We start from the raw sequence: 9,413 nt of genomic DNA, 5'->3' as shown, positions 1-9,413 counted from the left end.
AATTCAAACAATTTGTTTAACAAAGATCATACATTTTTATTTATTTATTTTATTTATTTTAGGTTACATTTCAACAGTAGAGCAGTAGATAACATCACATGAAATTACATGAAATTAGATGTAATTTGGTATAAAACATAGAAATTATATCTCTTGTATCTTATAATGTCCATAAGCATATGATTTAATTCCATCTTCTAATAAAAATCTTTTGTCATCAAAACTAGATAATCCTACTTTGCTGATTGTTTCCAGATAAATTTTATGGTTATGACTTCTTAATGAATGCATTGTTGAGTGCATTTGAGAATTATTAAATAATACATGTTTATAATCATTAAGAGTCAATGATTTTTTAACAACCGCTTTTGATATCCCTTTTGCTCTTTTCTCGTCTATATCATCACACTTAAATGCATACATTTTCGATCGCAAACCGCAATATTCACTAATACATTTCTCATTTGTTTCACTTTTCATTTTTCCCATTACTTTTTTGTTGAAGTCACTATATAAAAAAATGATCTTTAGGGAAATCTGAAGTGTCAAACAAATGTGAATAGGCCAACATATCTTGGAAAATGTCCGGTGTTGTACATGATACTAAAAATGAATCTGTGTCCGTTAATTCTAGCTCAACGTTGCTACCATACACATTTTTCAAATGATTATAATAAAAATCGTACATGGTATATTTTGACAAATCAAGGATACTCATTCCAACAAAAATTGGTTTATTTAATTTATTTTTTTTGCGACTTAATTCAACACCAACAAGGTCTTCAGAAAAAATCCGGTGCATCTTATAAGTGGGTTTGGATGACACCTTCTGTAGTCGTTTTTCTGTATGAACAAGTTCTACGGACCGATGCTTCCGAAGATTTTCCATGGTTTTTCCTGAAAGTAAACAAAATTTTTGGTAAGTAACTTTTCATCATGTTAATCTTTACTCTGAACTGCTCAATATATGTTTTTATGATGGTATCCGTCGTTATCTTAGATACCTGTGTTTTGGATGAGGGATATGAAAATGGGACCGAAAAATACACTTTTTACTTGCCGGTAGTTAGTTTTGGTCAGTTTTACTTTAGGTTCCTAATTGTACATGAGCACTTGTAAGCGTCTGATTGAAGATGAATGAAATACCAAAAAGTGAAACTACGCCTGACAATTATTGAACAGTTGTTTTTGTAGATAAGTATTAGTGGTATGGAAGTGACAATAAATAAATTGTATAAATTACATACGGGCAGATCATACAAAAATGATAACAATGTAATAATTAACACGAACCCCCCAAAAAACCAACAAAAAAACCAACAAAAAACAACGACTTGGGAATATTATTCACATCAAATTTGAACTTTGATCAACACATAAACAATATAGCTAACAAAGCAAATAGTATAATTGGTCTAGTTAGAAGAAAGTTTACGTACATGAACAAGGACCTATTCTTAACTCTGTACAAGGCACTGATAAGATCACATTTGGATTATGGAAATTTAATTTATTACCCTACAACAAAGAAGTGTAAGCAGATCATAGAGAATGTCCAACGCAGAGCTACAAGACTTGTTCCTGAGCTAAAAGGGTTGACGTATGAGGAACGTTTGTGTGAATTAAATCTTACAACTCTCGAATACCGACGTAAAAGATATGATATAATCCAGGTTTACAAAATATTGACAACATTGATATAAATAATTTCTTCACATTTGCTGAAAATGTTGGTACCAGAGGACATAATCTAAAACTGAATCAGAGACAAGCCAAGAAAGGAAGAAGAATGAATGCATTTGGAATAAGAACAGTTTCTACTTGGAATAATTTACCAGGAGAACTGGTTAACAGCACAACATTGCTTACATTTAAAACAAATCTCGATAAGCTTTGGCGACCCAACCGCTTTGACATATCATCAATATACTAAGACAAAGTTACTGAGATACAAACCCGGAAGTGGAGACAGTTTACTGAAGAAGATGCAAGGGTATCTATTTAGCCTTCGGGGCTATAAAATTGCCCTTACAGACCAAGTAAGACCAAGTAAGTAACAACCTTACCGAAGACCGAGTTGTTCATGAGTTTGAAGAAGTTCTTCTCGAAAGCAGTCTTGGCATGTTGTCGCATTTTGGTGTTGAACTTAACGTAGGGTTTCATGAAAGCCTCTTGTTGGAACTCTAATACTTTATGTATTTTTTTCAATTTTAGACCGAGTTGGAGATACAGTTGCAGGTTGCGATAGTGAAGTACATAATTCTGTTTGTTTTCTAAAGTGGTGAGTAATTTTTCCACCTTTGCTCTGGGTGGAAGTTCCTCACTGTTGTGTAAATGTTTCAACACATGTTGAGCATAAGGAGATAATTTTTCATTGGGTGTGAATTTACGTTCCGGAGCTAATGGGTAGTCGTTATGACTGTCATGTAAATGTTTTGGATATTCTAGATCTACTTCTAGAATATACCCCTTAGATCCATCCTCTGGTATTTTTTCAGGTTCAAAAGTATCAATTTCTTCCTTCTGTAAAAACTTAAAGAATGTTACTAACTCGGAAACTCAATAGTAAATGAACTAGTTTGTCAAATGTTTTGGTGGGAAAATATTCCACCAAAATGTGAATTTGGCGGGGAAAAAGTTCGCCAAACATTTGAATTTTAAACATTTGAATTTCAAATACTATAGGGAATCCATTTCAATTTGTTAATTATCTTTGTTTTTCCCCTTTTGTTTTGTTTTGACTTTATTTCTTTGAGATTCTCATTTTTTTTCTTATTTTTTTTAGGTTTTTCAAAAAACTTGTTTAAACGTTTCACGACTAGTCTTTTCTGTAAATTTCCGTCATTTTGAATTGATTTTTTCTGTAACTTCCCGCCATTTTGAGTCAACCTTTTCTGTGAATTCTTACCATTTTGTTGTAATACCATGTTATTGTTTTTAGAAGGTTGACTGTTTTGTAAACTTCCATCACATTTAGAGAGTAAGTATTCATACTTTGATTTAGGAATTAACACTAATTCTTGAGCCATGATTCACTGGGTTTAATTAACGCTAAAAACTGTTTGAAATATTTTAACAGAATGGCTTTCCTCCTTTTTTGAGAGAGTCTTTTGGATATTACTTTACGTATGACATGTCTATATCGTTTCAAGTTCTTTTTATCCTTTTCTGGAATGACAAGATTTCCCCTGATAGCATTGTAAATCACCTCTATAAGTGCAGCCAATTGAGATTTTGTTAAGTTTTTTTATCAACATTTTTTGTTGTTTTTCATTGGTGTTGATCATAAATTTTAAAAAATGTCTCTCCTTCTGTAGTTTATCTTCCATTTTTCTCCTTTTCAGGTAGAAATACAATGGGGGTTTGATGTGGAAAGATGTCTGTACGAAGTTTATATAACGGGTTAGAATGTGGACTTACATCCACCAGAAGGTAACTATATTTCTTGTTTGTGGCTTTTCTATAGGCATCCATAAAATAATGCGTTTCACCGGGAAACATTTGTTTGGCTAATGCTTGAATTTGTAATTTATCTCTCTGATTGTTAAACAACACAAAATAATGACTGTTTACTAGTGTTTAGACTAATAGTTCGAAAATATTTTCCTCCTGTAAATAAATTTTGCACTACGAAAAAGACTGAAAAATTATGGTGATGACTATAAATGGTGAATAAGTTGACAATATCTACACTTTGTGAAGCTTTTTGTGCTAAATCATCAATCACTAATATTTTGAAGTCAGTTTCCATAGTCCACATGTCCATATCGTCTTTAGTTGGTAAACCTTCAAAAAATTCACTATTTTCCACATGTTCTTTCATATCATCAAATAAGGATTGATAGGTAGAATAACAATATATAATCTTTTTCGGAATCATGGTAAACATAGAGTTTGCATTTTTAAACAACTCAAATAGAAAGGTTGACTTTCCACTTCCACTTGTTCCTGCCACAATACAAGTGGCAGGGCATTCAAATTTAATTAATGCATCCAACATGATCTACACTTGTTGATAACAGAGAACACAATAAATAGAATACAAACAAAAACCATTTAAATACACTACTTTATTAGTGATCTACATGTTTGGTTTTTGAAACAACCATTTTGCGAACAATATGGAAACATATTTCTAACGAAGTTATATACAAGTAAATCATTACAGTTATAATCATTGAAAAAACTATGTACAATGTCATAAAAAGATACACCATTTGTTCGTTGTAGTAAGAAAAACAAACAATACATCCCACAAACATCACTGTAATTACTTTGTAGCTGTCTCGAATTTGTGATAACAGTTGAAAAATAAGAAGCATATTTCAGAAAATAAGTGTTAAAATAGTCAATTGGTTTCCCATAACTGTCAAAATATTCGATAGTGGTTGAATTTGGGAAGTAAAATGTACACCAATGTCTTCCTTCCATGAAATGATTTTCTGTATTGGCAATAAAACCACATGGAAATACCAAGTCGTTTGGTAGTTGATCAGCCGCAAACACCCCCAAAATTGTTTTTTGCAACATTGGATCACAGTCTATACAACACTGAAGCTGTGATGTATTCATTCTGTTATTATGTCTCTCTGAGCGTTAATTTGAAAAAATCCAGGAGAACTATTATACACAATACAGCTTGTTGCGGTAGATAAAGCCGTTCCAAATTGAACCTCTAATCGCACATTTCCTGTTTTTATTAGAGATAGAAATGCTTCATCAGAAAACTTTGGCTCTAATTGAAATGTAAAAATACAGGATGTGCGTGCAAAGTCTTCTCTGTTTATATCAAGTCCAGCATCTTTATTCCACATTCCATTTGTTAGAAACATATTTGCGTATACTCTCATAAAACTTTCTCCATTTAAATTATTAAAATTTGTTTTTAGTGGATTACCCCACACTGGAACCCCATCAGCATAAAGGCAAATACTCCTAATGTCACAGTTTAGGAAATGAAATGGATTTGATTTATAATCTCCCGAAATTGCTGCTGATCTAACAAAGGCTACGACAATTGTATTTGGTTTTTGTCCTTGAAATAAGTTATCCCACGTAAACACCGTACTTCCTGCAGCAATGGTTTGTAACCGACATTCAAGTCTATCAAATGGATACTTCGCTGTGTTGATCTTTAACATCTCAGAGTGAGCAACAATGAGAGCTGGATTGACTCTAACTTTTTTTACTAAAAGATAACTATCTGTAATGTTTACTTTATAGCTTGGGGATGTCTCGCCAGAACTTAGACAGAATGCTGGAGAACTACGATACAACTTCACATTAACATCCACTTGGTTTAACAGGTACCGTTTAATAGTAAATAAACTGTGATATATAGGCCCTTGCAACTCTAAAGTTTTTGATTTTGTTATATATTTTGCCCGTAAAAACAATCCATTGTTTGCTCCACTAGGATCACAGTCTTCTGGGTGATCATTGTCATCTTTTATGAATAGTTGAGAAGACAATTGAGAAAATGAAGCATCTTTTCCATTACATAGTAAAGTATTAAACATGGCTATATATGGATTGTAATTAGATGATATAACCGCCTTGTTTTGTAGAGTCACTTCTATAATTGAAAATAATGCCTGCAAGAACAAATTCACAGGTCCCACCTTCTCACCCAATTTTAAGTTAGATCCATCTGGATTAGTTACTTTTAGTTTCACACATAACTGTGTATCTTTCAGATCGAGATAGTCCATCGAATTCTGACCACTGATTTGAAACTCAATGGGAGTATCATCCGACACTTGGGATATTGGACGAATCTCTTGATAATGGACATCATTCACCGCAACTTGTGTAGGAGGTAAGTCAAATAGTAGTAATTCATTCGGAACACCTTCAGAAAATCCGTCTTTTGTGAAATAAGACATTTTATGAACCAAATATATCCCACGTTGTTATAGATTTCTTCGAATTATTTCTCGCTTTCTTATCAATTTTCCATTTATTGTCCACTTTTTTGCTTGCTTTTACACCTTTTCTTGATTTTTGATTGTTTTTTACAGGTTTATTTTCAGTTTGTTTATTTTTTCTTGAAGACTTCTGTCCTTTTTTCGGTTTAGTTTGTTTACTCCTGTTTCTGAACTGTTTTTTTTCTCGCGCTGTTTACACGATGTGTTACTTCTGAAGGTTTGGATAATTTATGAACAAGGGTTGACATTTCTGAAGTATTTAAACCATCTCGTTTCAGCTCACTTTTCGCCTGGTTTACTGTCTGTTCCGATGGGGAAACTGTGCTGATTGTCATACCATTACTTCCCATCTTCGACTTGTGTGGAATGGCAAATCCCCTCCCAACTTGAGGTTTGTTATTTTTGAAATAGTCTATCCACATTTGTGGGTTCGGTACATACAACTTAGATTGATTCATATTTGGGGTAAAATGGATATCGCTTAAAATGAAGTGTGAGATGCACTGGTGAACTTACGAATGAAGCATACTCGTTTTCCACAGTTTTTATACTGAAATCAATCTCTTGGAATTCTGATCGGTTTAAGGGTAAATAAAAAGGAGATTCTAACACATAATTCCAACCATTTTCTTCGTTTTTCTCTATTCTTCTCAATAAGGGACGTTCACCTCCGTCAACAACGCTTTCTTTGCAAACGTTTGAGTAAATAAATAAGGTATTATCTACAGTTTTTCTTCTTGCTTTAGGATCAGTTTTTATACTTATTTCACACAAAGCAACCTTCCAGTAACCATTAAAAGATAGAGGTAATTTTAACTGCACTTTGAAGTTATAGGGTTTGTTCTCGGTGAAGATGTGATTACTTTCACTGTCTCTCACAAACACATATCGTTCCATTATTATTGTTCTTGAACTTGATCTGCATCAATCCAGCTATCAAATGATTTTGGAAATCCTTCCCATCGAACAAAATACTCTAATTTCCCTTTGACTTTTCTCTTTTTTAAAACTTTATCAACATACCAAAGACTGTCTGCATCTTTATCAACAGGAATTATTTCATTTTGATTCACATAACCTGATATTGGTTCTTTATTCAAGTCTATGATCTTATACAATGGAAAACCTTGTTTGAAAATCTTGCTCTTTATTTTAAAAACTTCTGTAGTATATTGTTGTTGATAAGCTCTTCTAAAGGGATGTTTCGTGTAACTTAATCTAACCAAATCACCAATTTTATATTTAAAGCGAGGAGGCGTTTTGGGGAATTTTTTAGGTTTTAGATACATTTTACTCCAAAGTTGTGTCTCGTTTTTCTTTGTAACATCACTTGGTGCTAATCCATCCAAACTCCGATGAGGGGAATTATTGTAACTATTTACAATATCTTGAAGGTGATCTATATATCTATAATTTCGCTGATATCTTAACATTCTAAATATCATACCACGAAGGGTACGAATGACTCGCTCTGCATAGTTTGCTTTAGCGGTGCTTTGTGTATTAAACAAGTAAACTCTCTTCTTTTGCATAAACGCTTTTAATTCACGATTGATAAATTCAGAACCTCGGTCCGTTCTTAACTTTTTAAACTTATGAACACTAAGAATATCCTTTATTGCTAACAATACCGTGTTAGATTTTTTATTAACTAAGGGTCGAACGGATAGAAAACGTGAAAATATATCTATAACAATGAGTAGGTATTTAACTCCATCATTGTATTTAGCAATGTTATCAACTGCCATTGAATCCATATCACCCTGATCGTTCATACCCGCCACTTCAACACGTGGTCTTTTATATGTATGTCTCGCCTGACGTTGAATGGCATACGAATCTTGATTGTTGAGCCATTTCTGTATGAAATAAGTAGTAAATACTCTTGGATAGTTTTTGTTTAATATCCTGTGTAACTTTTTTGCACCCAAAAAGCTGCCTGCGTTTTTAGAATCGAAATAATATTGTGATAGGATATGTTCTTTTTGCGTTTTTTCCATGATTAAACATGATCATCGTTGTTAGTAGTAGGGACACATGGGTTGTTAATTAAACTAAAGCAAGGAAATGAAAACATGTATAGATATAAATACATTTATTTGAAACTAAACATGTATAAAATAAGTCAGCATATGATCATACAAGCATGTACATACAATGACATACATGTACATAAAGTGAATTAAATATTTATTTGAAACATGCAAAAAGGAAATTCGTGAAGTAATAAATATAACAAATCATTTTACGCCACACAATGCCAGAGTTCTTAATTTCTCATGAATTCTTTTTTTTGAAGAAAAATGCAGTAAAACACATACAACATTGCATAATATGTCCATTTTGTTGTGTTGTAAATATTCTTTTGCTCAACGTGATGGACGAAACAGTCGATCTTCAATGCGATTGATTGTCAACACCATTCTTTTCATTTTTTCACACCACCGCTCGGTCTTCATTATCTGCAGATAGTCATTGCTCTCTAGCAAATGTTTGTGTAAATAAATCATTTCAGAGGAAATGTTTGAAATGCGCACAATTTCTTCCCAACTTTGTAGTATATTTTTTTCATTAACTGCGTTTAGCATGTCACTAAAGTAACGTTCTATTTTATACTCATCATCACCAGGGTCTGTATCCATGATACAATCGTGATCTTTTTGAGATGGGAGATCCATCTGGCAACCATAGCAAAGTTGTCTAGTCACCATACCCATAACCTCACACAGTGCCTTCGCATATACAAAGTCAAAGTATGAATTCATTAGCGCGACACTTGTAGAAACTGGAGTATAAATCTCTGTAGTGTTCATAACATTCGTTTTGGAGTCACAATGTTCATTTTCATAAATATCTTGAGATAGTTCACTGCAATCCATGTTAAGTTTTTCTGCTGCGATATGATCACACCAAATGTCATGAAACACTGAATGTTTGTGCTGTGTTGTATGTCTTTTATAGTTACATATGGTAACGGAAAAATTCAAATTTGAATTTTCAGATCATCCGGGGATATCGCCATATTGAAAACCCGCCAGAGGTTCGGTCCACGTCCATGGTGCTCGGGATGAGTCATTGGAGGACGAAGATCGGGTGTCCTTATGCTGCCATGAAATGTCGTTTTCATGATGTCCAATTATGTTCAAAAATAAACAACTTGGAGAATGTGTTTTATGTTCTAACAACGACTCGTCTCCTTTCTGCCACTGATGTAATCGCAAACCGCAAGAAAAACACTCTACTGTGTCATTTCTGCCAGTATAATAAAATCCTGCTGAAGATAATTGGAACTTGTTTGGTTCTATTTGAGGTGGCCACATGTCGAACGTTTTAAGTCTGTCTTGAAAGAATAGCATGCTTGGAGAACTATATTCAAACTCTAATAGTTTTGAAGTTGTCATTTCGACTGTCCGTGTAAGAATGAAGCCAATAACTGAACACTTTCCTTCATATCACAGAGAGTTTCAAAAATATCAAATGGTAATT

General features: G+C 33.2%; 1 long non-coding RNA gene across 7 annotated transcripts; it reads left to right on the top strand.

Annotated features, from left to right (window-relative positions):
- The first annotated feature begins 1,127 nt into the window (after positions 1-1,127).
- Positions 1,128-9,096, top strand: LOC128238603 (uncharacterized). 7 transcript variants are annotated; one of them, XR_008261740.1, is made up of 8 exons: positions 1,193-1,207; positions 2,215-2,281; positions 2,942-2,980; positions 3,345-3,432; positions 5,224-5,306; positions 5,697-5,818; positions 6,206-6,318; positions 8,929-9,096. It is a non-coding gene; the product is annotated as an uncharacterized LOC128238603 (long non-coding RNA). The 7 variants fall into 7 exon arrangements; XR_008261734.1 differs by lacking the exon at positions 2,942-2,980 and having other exon boundaries at positions 1,128-1,207; XR_008261737.1 differs by having other exon boundaries at positions 2,942-3,432.
- The last annotated feature ends 317 nt before the right edge of the window (positions 9,097-9,413 follow it).

This window comes from Mya arenaria, chromosome 6 (assembly GCF_026914265.1).
Source record: "Mya arenaria isolate MELC-2E11 chromosome 6, ASM2691426v1".
NCBI classification, from domain to species: Eukaryota; Metazoa; Mollusca; class Bivalvia; order Myida; family Myidae; genus Mya; species Mya arenaria.
Note: the sequence above shows the minus strand (reverse complement) of the source record. Positions and strands in the feature narration are given on the sequence as shown.